This window comes from Silene latifolia, chromosome Y (assembly GCF_048544455.1).
Source record: "Silene latifolia isolate original U9 population chromosome Y, ASM4854445v1, whole genome shotgun sequence".
Classification (NCBI taxonomy): domain Eukaryota; kingdom Viridiplantae; phylum Streptophyta; class Magnoliopsida; order Caryophyllales; family Caryophyllaceae; genus Silene; species Silene latifolia.
The window spans coordinates 19,628,405-19,642,765 of NC_133538.1; the positions used below are offsets into that span (position 1 = coordinate 19,628,405).

Consider the following 14,361-nt stretch of genomic DNA (forward strand, 5'->3'; position numbering starts at 1 on the left):
TAGCGAGTGGTTCTTGGTGCAACAATTTTGGAATGGTCTTTATGAAGACTCAAGAAACATTCTCAACATGGGATCAAATGGTATGTTCACCGAAGTTGACGATAATCAAACTTGGAACAAGATTGAGGAAATGACGGTCCATAATTTACAATATAGTAGACCTCGTAAGGCGACTAGAGAAGGAAAGCATGAAGTGGACTCTATTACTCAATTGGGTGCTCAACTTAGTGCTCATATTGATACCATCAACTTGAAGTTTGAGAAGGCTATGGCTAAGCTTAAAGAAGCCTCAAAATCACCAAAGCATCATGTTAATGCCATGGTGGCATCTTCACCAATCCCAAGTGGGATATGTGAGAATTGTGGAACTTTGAGACATGACCAAAGTGAATGTAGGGGAACAAATGAGCAAGTGAATATTTTTCAAGCATACAAAAGTGGTACCCCTTATTCCAACTATTACAATGAAAACACCAAATTCCACCCAAATCTCTCATATAAAAGCCAAAATGTTCAAAACCCTCAACCAACATACACCCCACCTCCCATGAGAAACCAAAATCAAAGACCCTTTTTCAACCAAAACCAAGGTTATCAAAATCAAACTCCATACCATCAACAAAATGACCAAGGTTTTGATGTTCAAAAAGCGGTCCTCTAAATGCAAAAGAATCAACAAGAATTTTTCACTCAAATGCAAAAAAATAGCCAAGCAAAAGACATCACCATCAACAACATCCTAGCCCACACAAAAATGTTGGAAACTCAAATGACCCTACTAGCATCATCAAGCTCTCAAAGACAAAAGGGGCAATTACCACCTCAAAGTAATCCCCCAAGACATGAAATGGTTAGTGCCATTCACTTGAGGAGTGGTACGAGATATGAAGGGCCAAAGAAGCAAGTTGAGGATAAAGTTGTGGAAGCTAGTAACAAAGAGAGAGTTGTGCAAAACTCTAGGGAAGAAGAACCCGCCAATCAAGAAGTTTCAAAGAAAAGTGAAGAAAAGGCCAAAGAGAAGGATCCCCTTGTGATTAGACTTCCATTCCCGAGTCGTCAAGCTAAGCCTAAGTTTGATGACCAACTTGGAAAATTTATGGAAATTGTGAAGAATTAAGAAGTCTCGATTCCTTTCACGGAATTGATCAATCATGTTTCGGCCTATGAAAAGTACATGAAGGACATCCTTACGAAGAATAAATCAATCCGGAAGCTTGAGACTATTGCCTTCACTAAGGTGAGTAGTGCCATCCTTCAAGGGAGTTCACCTCCAAAACTCAAGGATCCGGGAAGTTTCTCCATTCCATGCACTATTGGTGACACTACAATCAACAAAGCTTTATGTGACCTTGGGGCAAGTGTTAGTGTCATGCCATATTCGGTTAGCAAGAGACTAGGAATGGGAGAACTCAAATGTACCAACATCACGCTTCAAATGGCAGATAGAATAACAAAGACACCTTTAGGGGTATGGGAAGATGTTCCCGTGAGAATTGGAAAATTCTTCATCCCGGTGGATTTCGTTATTGTTGACATGGAAGAAGACTCCAACATTCCTATTATCTTAGGAAGACCTTTCTTGCACACCGCAGGAGAAGTGATCGATGTGAAGCATGGAGAACTCACCCTTGAAGTGGGAGATGAAACCATCACTTTCAATCTTGACAAGACCATGAGAGCTCCCCGATTGCATGAGCCATGTTTTATGGTTGATCACTATAGCCAGAAGGAGGATAGGAAGAATTTGGAATTTCAATGGAAAAAGAAAGTGGATGACGCTCCATCAAAAGAACAAGGAAATTGCAACCATGAGAGCTTGAAAAGCTCACCCATGACAAGTGAAGAAGATGGCCTCATTGACCAAGACAAGAAAGAAGGAGAGTTGTCTCCATCAACTCAAGAAACTTTTAATAATCAAATATACGAAGTTTGCGGTCTTTGGGATGATGTGTTTGAAGGGATATTCAATCCCTATATTGGTAATGCTATGAACCAAGACCAACATGGAAAACAACAAGTGCAAAAATCTATTGAGGACCTTTATCATGATAATGAGCAAGCTTTCGACTACTTCTTCAAGGTGTTGAGTACCATCAATAACACCTTGAACATGCCCACTTGACATCTCACATTGGATGAGAGTTTGGTGGAGTCCTCCCTAAACCACCATTTGTAAATATTCTAACTCCCTAACTTGCATTTCAATTATTACATTGCATTTTTATCATTTTTGGATTTATATTTTTGTGCCTTGATCAAGATATTCATCATTTGAGAGAAGTGAGGGAGGGACTTATGATTTTATTGATGTTTAGTGCTTTACCTTAGTGTGGGGATAACAATTGCCTAGGCTATTCATGCCTTTGTAGTGCCCCTACAATGAAGAACACGAGAATTGAAGAGTGAAAATGACACGGGTTACGAAGTACCCACGGATGGACCTGAATCCGTGTGGTGAAGGAAGGATCCGAGCGGCCAAATGGACAATACGCTCGAGCGTCCAAGTCACCAGACACTCGCCTGGTAGAGCTGCAGAAATCAAAAACCTGGTCTGACAATGAATCCGAGCGTCTCAGCTGAGAATCTGCTCGTCTCATTCTGGACGCTCGTCTTTCAAGAAAGATGCTCGTCTTTTTAATAGAAAAAATCTGGGATTTTCTCTGTAAAGGAATCCGAGCGTCCACCTAGAAAGACGCTCGTCCCTGCACAAAGAATCCACTCGTCTTTCCAGAAAGACGCTCGTCCTGTGGCGTCTTTTCCTGGGCCAAACATTGAGGAATCCGAGCGTCCCGACACCTGGTCCGCTCGTCCTCCACTGCATTTTCAAATATAACGGGTATTTTAAACCCTCTTTTCTCTTTCATTCTCATTTCTTCAACCTAAAAACACTACCCAAAACCCCAAAACTCTCATCCTCTCCATCAACAAAATCAAATTTCCTCAACAAAACTCAACCAAATCAAATCCAAACTTCCTCATAACAAAAACTAATCACTCCTTTTGCAACAACAAGTGATTCAAACACCAAAATCTTCAACTTTTGAGTCGATTTTTAGGATACAAAGCAACATTAATTCATCCTATATCGATTTGGGCATTACTAAAAATTGAAGATTTCAATCTTCATTGGTGTAATCAAGGAAAGGAGAATGGCAAGAACTAAAGGAGGTAACAAGGCACCCCAAAAGAAGACACTTTCCAAAAGGCAACTAGATCTTCAAGCAAAACAATTGTCAAAGGCATTGGTAGTCCATGAGGAAAGGTTGGAGGTTCAACAACAAAATCCCCCTTTGGAAGCTACAACATCAACAACTCCGGTCATTGAACAATTATCTAATTATCCAGAGGTAATTTTCACTTCCGACTCTCATAGGGAGAAATTCATTCTCTTTGCTAAGAAAACCATCATGCCTACTAAGTTTATTTGTGAAGATGCATTGTCAAAGTTGGGTGTTCTTGAACAAACCAAAACCTTCTTTGAATCTATGGGATTGGGTAAATTGTTTACAATGAAGGAATTGACATACCCCTCCCTCACCTTGGAATTTTTAAGTTCTATGAAAGTCACAAGGGTGGAGACTCGAACCAACATCGAGTTTCGTCTTGAAAATGTTGATAGACGCATAACTTATGGCGAATTGGGAAAGATATTAGGCCTTAGTGATAACCCAAAATATACAAAGACTCCTATCAAGTATGACCTCGCTCCTCTTTGGATGGCAATTTCCAGAAAGAAATTCATACGCTTTCATGATTGTCGTGCTCTCTTAGTCCACCATTCGGGCATTAGAGTATGGCATAAGGTCATTGGGAATACTTTGATAGCTAGAAATTGCACAAATCATCTTACCAAGCTCGATTGTGTTCTTCTTGAGTCGGCCTTGAACATTGGAAGGGAATTTACCAAGCCATACAATGCTCTAAGACTTTTGGTTGAACGATGGCTTAATGTCGATTGTGGCAAAGAAGGCACCGCCTTTATTGTCAATGGACGACTAGTTACCCATTTGGCTAAGCATTTTAACCGGGATTTCAACAAAAACAACACTTATGTGCCGGTTAAAGGAGGCCATCTTGTTGATATAGACACCATGATTCACAAGTTCAAGTGGGTCAAACACGACACTCTTGACAACAAATATGGGTGGTTAAGAAATGAAGCTAGATCCTTCACCTTGCCTTCCAAATTTTGCTGATTGACTGTTCACCGACCGAACTACCTTCTCCCACTCTGTGAAGAGACCTAGTATATAATTCAACAACAAAGGGGGCGAAATTGCCGAGCCCTCCTCCTCCATTATCACCCCACCTTACCCATTTGAATACCACTAGTTCAAACCCAAAGATGTCGAAGTGGGAAATGATTACATGACTCTACTCATGAGGGAAATGCATAATCAAGCTTACAATGATAGAGTAGATGCATACAAGGACCAATATCCGCCCCTTCTACATCTAGCTAGGCAAGGACTTCTTGATCCGTCTTGTCCTTTGCCTAGTTGGGCGGATAGGGTAGTATTCTTTCCTAGCATTCCTAGTGGTGGTAGACCGGGTGGAGAGGAGATGGTTGTTGAAGAGGGTGGTGACCAAGAAGGAGAAGAATAAGAGGTTCAAGAACAAGAAGTCCAAGAAGAGGAAGAGGAAAGTGAGGACGAACAAGCAAGTGAAAGTGAGAGTGGACATGATTCCACATCTATAGAGGTTGATGATGCCTCAAGAGATGATGATGATGATGATACAATGGGTGAGGATTAGCAAACTTTTGAGGCTCCTACATTCTTACACCTCTCTTATGGTTTGTCTACTTCTCTTGTTTTTATTTTATCTTGATCATTTTGTGGAGTTCTAGCAACATTGGAGGACTAACACCTTGGATTCATTAAGGTGTTCTTTATCTTTGTTCCCGACTTGTAAAATCCAAAATGACAATCGTTAGTTTCATGCATAGCATTCCATGTGCATAAACTCCCCCGAAATTCATGACATTAGAAATAATGTCTATTTTGGTTTGGGGAAGTCCATGCATATGCTTTGGGAGCTAATTTAAATTATGCTCTCCACCATAACAAAAACACATGCATCATTTAGTGTAGTTTAGTATAGCTTGCATTTAGTTTAGAAATCATGCATATTCATTGCATAATTTCCTATCGTATTGGCCATTGAGGACAATGTCCATACTAGTGTGGGGATGGGAATTTCTAACTTGACTTTTATACAAAATCCAAAAAAATCAAAAATTTCGAAAAATCCAAAAAAATTGAAAAATTGAAAATCCAAAAACAAGTTAATTTCCTTTGAAGTATAGTCTTGTATATATTATTTTGTATATATTGTGTTTGTTCATCCTTGTTCACATTGATTGACTACGCCACATCCGAGACATGAGGATATTGAAGACCGCATGGTATGATCTTTCTAATCTCCTTTTTCCTCTTTATGTTAATGACTATGCGGCTTTATTTTGATTGATGCGGTATAAACAATGTGATTATAGGATTGCATTTAGATTATTTGGCATACTAGTTGGTAGAAGTATATGCATTAGGATGTATAAATGTTAGTTGCATCATGGCATATAGTTGCATTTAGGAAAAATTTTGCGATACCGTCTATTTGGGAAGCTTAACAAGTGTACATAGGCCCTAGTAGATGCTTTTTCTTCCAAAGACTTTGCTTGTTAGAATACTTGTAAAACACCCTAGGATGTGTCATGCTAGTATCCTTTGACCCATGGATTAAGGCCTAGTCAAGAGTACCTTGTGGTGTGATAACTCCTTGGCTACCGTTTATTCCAAGGTGACCCTTGAAACCATGCAACCATCATTCATCCATGTTCTACCATACATTTTGTCATCAAAGGGAATGGGCACAAAAATTATTCAAATTTGAGTTCAAGAAATGAAATGAAATGTCAAAAAGTTTGCAAAATGCATCAAAATAAAAGAGGAGCAAAAATAGACTCCTATACTTCAAATATAAGGCACCCTCCTTAAAAATGGGGTGACTTTGAAAATGTTCAAAAAAAATGCAAAAGTTGAAAGTTGTCAAGTATTAAAATGCCAAACATCAAAAGAAATGGCAAAAAGAAAGTGTTCTCAAATGTCAAATGCCACAAGAAATTGGGGGGGAAACAACAACAAAAGCAAACTCCCACATGAAACTCAAATACTATTGATCCCTTTTCCATCGTATCCATTTTTGGGCATGGTAGAGAGGAGACGACCCTTCTTCTTGTCTAGGCAAGAAGGGGAATTCCGCGATCCTCCAGTGTTTCTAATATCATAGGGAGTTTATTCTTGACAAAAGCATTTAACGATTGAGGACAAAGGTACCCTAGCTTGACATAACTTGGAGGTGATTTATTGGTATCCTTCTAGGCCTAGTAGTTTGAAGAAACCATATCTATGAAGGAGGGTGTACCCTTGAATTGCTTCCCCTTAAGATAATTTCCGCCACTTAGATGAGGAAAGTGGCTATTCTTTTTGTAGATGCATCCATTACTTGATTTTGTGTGCTTTAATGATTGGATGTGTCGCCATTTTGGCAAGACCCACTAATACCCGTCGTGAGGTGTCCAAAATAATATTTATAATCTCCAACTACAACTATAGCTAGCGGCAGTCGGGTCGAACCACAGAGAGGCAGACGTAATTTCTAGTTGTTTAAATTCGGTCTAAGGTAACAAAAGGTGGGGGTTTGATTTGGTTTGGTCTATAGCTAATAACAATAAAAGAAAAGTAAACTAATGAAATATATAATATCAAGTATAAAAAGAGGTACTAGGATGGTCGGTTTGTTATAGTTTCGGCGGCAGCATACTAAACAGGTCCAAATCGAACACATGTGAGGCGGGAAACATGAGGTCCTCTCGGTCCACTCTTAACAGATAGCATCTTTCGATCTCGCTATAAGTCCCTAATATCACTAATACTGACTCTCGTCCTGAAAAGTGACTAATAATCTAAACTTTACTTATCTTTCGATCTCAGCGCAGTTTAGTCATTTCAATTGGTGATCTAACAACTTTCCCTATCTTTCGATCTAATGGGTCAGTCATAAATTAAGCATCTAACTGGTCGCATGCATTCGATTCGTTAAATACAACATTAAAATCAATTAAAACGAAAGGTAACCTCACGTGGTCAGTCGATCGACCAGGTATGGCAGTCGATCGACTGACACGCGATTTCAGTCCAAATTAATACTTCGCCGCCTACGCTATAATTCCCCTACATCCTAGCACAATTAATTTAGCTACTCATGCTAAGGGTGATAACAACAATAAAACTAACAAAATAAAAAGAAGAATTCATGCTTAAAGTAGTAGAACAAACAATTAACATAAAGCGATAAAACGGTTTCGGGAACCTAACTAGCAATTCTATACTAATAACGAATAAAGATGAACTGAAAGTAGAACGGAAGGAATACCAAAAATTGCGGAAAAACGAAGAACGGAATGATTAGAAGTATGAATGAAAATCCAATGCGAAAATAATATCCCGAACCCTAATTATTAAAGCTAATGAAAACTCAATGTAAAACTGATGAATTTCTGAATAAAAACTAGATAGATGTATCTGTTGTTCTAGGTTACGTTATATAGCAAACATACGTAACACTTATTATCAAAACCTAAACATAATGGGCTTCAAGTTCCTCGATCTTTTAATTCTCGTCTGGGATAGCAGCTTGGTCGATCGACTAAGCATGGCAGTCGATCGACTGCTCTTCAGTGTACAGTAGCTTCTGGATCCCGTGAGTTGGTCGATCGACTTAAGGTAGTGGTCGATCGACTGCTTTAGCTGGTGATCCGCTTCTTTAATCTCGTGGACTTGTCTTTTGGGCCTTGAAATGCGCACCAAGCTCGTTCCTCGGGTGAATACTTCACGTCATATGCAATGCAGGATACTCGGGGATAGATTTAGCTTGATTTTCGTCGAATTCTTCACATTTCTGCAATAAAGCACAAAAACACGAAAGTAGACGGAAATGGGGGAAAATGTAGCATAAACTAACAAATGAGCTCTGAAATACGTGTAAAATGGGATGTAAAACATCATATAAAAGACACGCATCAAACTTCCCCAAACCAAACCCTTGCTTGTCCCCAAGCAAGAACTAGACTCGATCTAATGACCTAATGGAACGAGTTCAAATGTCAGAGCGAAATGCAACATGTAAAGCCTAAACCAATTTAATGCACAACCAACAATCAATTAGCAAATGAATCATGCAAACGAGTTATGTAGTCGTTAAAAACTGCTGAACCGTCAACTGTAGAGACTTATCAAATTGGACTCTCACGGGTCGCTCATATCACTCAAATAAGCATAGGTGAATAATGTAAAGATAGAAAGAATTCATTTGTAGTGACACTCACCTAACTACGACCTATAAGAACATGCCTGCAATCTAATATGAAAACAATCTCTACAACCGTACATACGCAATCCAACCAACAAAAGACCGTGACACATGCCGAGGTATATATGGGATATGTGAGGTATGGGTAAGAAGAGGCAAAACATTTATGGAAAAGTGGAGGTACAGGTGATCAAGCTAGTACCGAAACGGAACCATATGGCAACATCCAACTTCTTGCTCAAAAACAAATGAAACGGTTCTATAGCAAGCACAAATCTCACAATCTCCAGGTATAAAAGTAATCAACTAACTCCCCATAAGGTATGAATAACGCATGGGAGCAAAAATCGCCAAAAGATAAGGATTTGAATTATGCGAATTTGATTTCTTTTTCTCGAACCTCCGTCGATCGACCTATGATGCCAGTCGATCGACCGCTTCAACAGTACATAACCTCTTTTTTCTTTCTTTTTTCGAATAATTTCTTTTTCACTTCTTTTCTTTTCTTTTCAACTTTTGTTTCTTTCCTTCCTTTCTTTTCATTCTCCCAACTAAATCTCAATAAGAGCATTTACTACCAAAAAACTAAGTAACAATCCCAAGGACACGGACTACTAGCTTGACAAAGAACAGGCTATATGTAGGATGTAGTAATGGGACAAAAAGGCTATTTTTGGCAGTGTGGGGTTCATGGGCAAAACGAATAAAGGGAAACCTCTACCACATGTGTCAACAAACCACAAACCGAATGCATACAGGTATTAAGCAGATTAAGTTCATATTTATGCAAATTGATATGACATGTCTTATAAGGAGTACTACTCACATTCCTAAATAAACCGGTCATAGATTTCACCAGTTATAGGCTCTAAATCTCAGAAATATGATGTAGTTTGCCAATTTTCAAAGTCAAGTCTCAAGTTCAGCAAATAATTAACGAAAACTCGTGGATATGCACTTATACGATTCTACTAATAACATGTTAATCAAGCAAGGCTTAGGCAAAACAAATGCAAATGCAATATCATCCTTGAAATACTACCGTTCCGACTCGACCTATATGCTAAAATAAACATGCATTTTATTTGTCAATTTTTTTGAACTTTTTGAATATAAGAATGAAATAAACAATGCAAAACAAAATGTAAACGTGAATGCAAGCAAATGATATGCGACGCAAAACCCTTCCCCAAACCAAATCGCACAATGTCCCCATTGTGCAAAATCATGTAATGAAGAAAAGAGAAATGGGAATTTGCGGGAAAATAAACAAATAAAAATGACGTGAAGTGGAAATCGGGAACTTACAAGACTTTAAGCGCAGCAAAGGAAACCTCCCCAAACCAGCGTGAGCTAGGAGGTTTCAGTAGCCAGCAGTGCTACTAATATGTACCTGAAAAGACAAACAAAGTACCACGCATAAAATCAAGAAAGACAATAATGAAGCGGTATTATGTGGAAAATTGAGAAAAATAGAAGAAATAAATAAATGACGGAAGATAAAGTGGAGTAGAAAACTCCCTCAATTCCGCAAATCGACCAAACATAGCAGGAGAGAGGTCGTAAACAGGTACAGCAGTGCAGGTAGGTCGATCGACCACATAACTCAGTCGATCGACCGAGGTGAAAGGAACAGTAGCTCCTGGAACCTGCAGATCAGTCGATCGACCACTCAGGCCAGTCGATCGACTGAAAATACTGCTGTTACTTCTTATTTCTTCGTATTTGCTCAATTACTTGAGCTAAAGATGTCTAAAAACCTACAAGTGCACAATAATACGCGCCCAAAATTGCGCAAAACCCAAAATAAAGTCTCAAACGCATAAAATCCTAAGCAAGCAAAATAAAATGCGAAGTTTCACGCACACAAAAGCAATAAAAAGTGTTTAACAAAAGCAAATAAAAAGTTTGGAAATCATGTGATCAACTAGTAGTTGATCAAGAACGGCCACGGAATGGCCCACTTCGTCGGCTTCTGGCTACTAGAGGTAGCCTCAACGGTGCTTATCTTATCAGCTGCGCCCTTCTTGGCTTCCACGTCCGTATGGCTCAACGGATCAACACTTTCATCATCTCCCCAGTCAATGACCTCTTCTTGCTCATCAAAGCCCAAGTCGAACTTCCTTGCTTTGACCGGCTCGTCATCAACTTCCTCATCAGTGGCATAGCTAAGGCAACCAAGACCTCCTCGTGAAACGATTGGCTTCTTTGCGGTGGGTGACTTGCGACTCTTCCTTCCCAAAACCAAATCTGCCGCAATATCGAGAAATAGACAAATCTTCCTCCAATTTGCTCCCAATCGGGGCGGAGGGGTTACAACGAGGAATAGAGATAGGCAAATCGGGAAGCACAAAGTACGATTTCTTGTCAGAAACCGTATTACAAGTCACAGGCCACATGGGGTCCTTTTTCTTAGACGGCTGGGCAAAAACAATAGAATGCTTACCCACTTTAAAAGTCAAGGTTCCTAGACCGACATCTATGACTGCACCAGCAGTGTGCAGAAATGGCCTACCCAAAATAATGGGTATGTGGGCATCCTCAGGCATGTCAAGTACAACGAATTCGACGGGGAAGAAAAACTTCCCTATTTGGACGGGGATGTCCTCTAAGACTCCTATTGGCTGGACCGCAGATCGGTCAGCCATATGTACTGTCATATCTGTCACTACGAACCTAGTCAATTTGAGCTTCCTAGCTAGACTCAAAGGCATGACGCTTATACTAGCTCCTAAGTCACATAATGCCTTCTCAATAGAGAAGGTACCTATATTGCAAGGAACAGAAAAGCTACCCGGGTCCTCTAGCTTATGGGGTGCAGTATGAGACAAATAAGAGCATGACTCTTTGGTTAATGCGACAGTATGCACATTTTCAAGTGATTTTTTCTTAGACAAGAGTTATTTCATGAATTTAGTGTAGGCAGGCACTTGATTGACCAACTCAAGGAAAGGAACTTGTACATTCAAACTACGAATAACCTTTTCAAATTTATTGAAAGATACCTGTTCCTTTGTCGGCACTAGTCTCTCTGGATATGGGGCTGAGAGAAGTACCTTAGCCCTCTCTTCTAAGTCTCGCATGCCGTCATCCGTGGACTTAGGCTGAAAGGCCACCACCTTCTCCCTATTGAAGCTTGAACCCTCCTCAGACCGTCTCAAATGTGAGCCATTGACCGACATTGGGTCGAACTTCGGAATCGGGACGGACCCATCAGCACTTGCGTCTTGCCCCAATACTTTCGGAGTTGTCGAACCCCAGAACAAATGGTCTCTTAAATTATCGGGCATTGAAGGACGAAATTTCTCAACATCAGCAGGGGTCTCAGTCGATCGACCACCTTGCTCAGTCGATCGACGAGATGTACGATTCGAAGCTCACCGTAACCCGCATATCGGTCGATCGGCCAGGGTATATCAGTCGATCGACTGATATACCTGGTAGACGCCTTGTTCTTGTCATTTTTCGTTAAAGCTTTCTTTTGACTCGGTTTCGCCTCATTCTTTTCAGGGGCATCCTCGACCATAGCAGGCCCCTCCAGGGTAGACCCACTCCTCAAAGTAATGGCATTCAGGGTCTCTTTCTGGTCAGTTTGAGCGGGTAAGTGTCCGGGAGCTCAAGTGGTACTCTTACTAGCCAATTGGGCAATTTGGCTCTCTAGTAGCTTCATCCCGGCCTCTCTAGCTTGGGACTCCTTCAGCAGCAAGTTCTTAAACTCAGCAAAATCAGAACCATGGGGTGGTTGTTGCTGCTGCGGCACATAAGGAGGTTTTTGGTATTGTTGTTGCTTATGATGAGGGGGGACATAATCTTGCTGCTGCTGCTGTTGTGGAGGTTGAGTCGGATTCAGGACATTCTGGCTACTCCACCTCAAGTTGGGATGGACATTCGGCTCATAGTACGTGTTTGTCTGCCTATATTGTTGAAAGGCAGCACAAGACTCAAAGGGGACAGAACAATTTTCTGAGACATGCCCCTCAGCTCCACATCTTCTACAGACGAAAGGACCGTCTGAAACAGCGTTAACATGGTACATCCCTCCTTTAGAGGCTCCTCCCAACTCATATTTGTCAAACCTTGCGGTGAGAGCTTCTAGTGCGAAGAACAGAGGAAGATTCAATTTGCTCTCTCCTCGGTTTCCTCTCGAATTCCCATATTCAGCCTTATGAGTGGCCAAATCATCGATGATTTTCCACCCCTTAGTCTCTCCCATGTTCTCAAAAATCGGCCATTGGGCTGCAGATCCAAAATAGCCCTCTCGATCGTCATACTGACCCATTATAGAACTGGTTGCAAAGACTCCATTTTTCGAACCCATGGTGCGGTATGGTTCGCACCAGTTTCTTGAAACGGACCCATGCTTCATGAAAGTTCTCATCAGGCCCTTGTTTAAAGCTTGTGATCTGAACTCTAATGGCATTCGTCTTTGAGGCAGAGAAGTACTTTTTGTAGAATGCCAGGGCTAAGGAATTCCAGTCGGTGATCCCATGAGCGGCTCGGTCAAGATCTCTATACCACTCCCTTGCAGCATCATGAAGGGAGAAAATGAACATGGTCTCCTTGATCTGATCTTGGGTCACACCGGCCGGCGGGGGTATAAAGCAGCAATAATCAATAAAAATTTCCATGTGCTTGGCTGCATCTTCATTTGCGCTCCCCGAACTAGTTTCTCTCAACCAGGTTAATATAGGAAGGCTTTGGCTCGAATTTTCTCGCCTCCCCAGGTAGTTCGAATCCTTTGTAGAGATTCGCAGCTGTAGGCTCTGAGTGACTAGCAATGGTTGCTTCTTCAGCCATGACTGTCTCAGCTGAAGAAATTGAAGCAGGAGATGTAGGTGGATCTCCTTCAAACAGAGCGTTCTCGTAGTAGCTTGACAGCGTACTCAGCTCTTCCTCTGTCGGTAATACCCTTTGTGATCGTCTCAACTCGCGCAAGGATTTCTTGATCTCAGGATTTAATGGTACTAGTTCACCACCCTGTGACCTGCGCATAAGAGAAAACTACAAAAAGAATATAAGAAAAGTTTAAGGAACAGAAGTCCCTTAAACTAAAGAAAGACTAAATAGAAACAACTAAAAATTAGAACAATTGCCTCCCCGGCAACGGCGCCAAAATTTGATACCCGTCGTGAGGTGTCAAAAATAATATTTATAATCTCCAACTACAACTATAGCTAGCGGCAGTCGGGTCGAACCACAGAGAGGCAGACGTAATTTCTAGTTGTTTAAATTCGGTCTAAGGTAACAAAAGGTGGGGGTTTGATTTGGTTTGGTCTATAGCTAATAACAATAAAAGAAAAGTAAACTAATGAAATATATAATATCAAGTATAAAAAGAGGTACTAGGATGGTCGGTTCGTTATAGTTTCGGCGGCAAAGATACTAAACAGTCCAAATCGAACACAAGTGAGGCGGGAAACAAGAGGTCCTCTCGGTCCACTCTTAACGAATAGCATCTTTCGATCTCGCTATAAGTCCCTAATATCACTAATACGACTCTCGTCCTGAAAAGTGACTAATAATCTAAACTTTACTTATCTTTCGATCTCAAATGTGATTTAGTCATTTCAATTGGTGATCTAACAACTTTCCCTATCTTTCGATCTAATGGGTCAGTCATAAATTAAGCATCTAACTGGTCGCATGCATTCGATTCGTTAAATACAACATTAAAATCAATTAAAACGAAAGGTAACCTCACGTGGTCAGTCGATCGACCAGGTATGGCGATCGATCGACCGACACGCGATTCATCCAAATTAATACTACGCCGCCTACGCTATAATTCCCCTACATCCTAGCACAATTAATTTAGTTACTCATGCTAAGGGTGATAACAACAATAAAACTAACAAAATAAAAAGAAGAATTCATGCTTAAAGTAGTAGAACAAACAATTAACATAAAGCGATTAAACGGTTTCGGGAACCTAACTAGCAATTCTATACTAATAACGAATAAAGATGAACTGATAGTAGAACGGAAGGAATA

At 40.5% G+C, this 14,361-nt stretch overlaps 1 non-coding gene across 1 annotated transcript; it reads left to right on the forward strand.

Annotated features, from left to right (window-relative positions):
- Positions 1-12,681: 12,681 nt before the first annotated feature.
- LOC141636286 (small nucleolar RNA R71) lies at positions 12,682-12,788 on the forward strand. Its single transcript, XR_012540907.1, has one exon. It is a non-coding gene; the product is annotated as a small nucleolar RNA R71 (small nucleolar RNA).
- Positions 12,789-14,361: the final 1,573 nt, after the last annotated feature.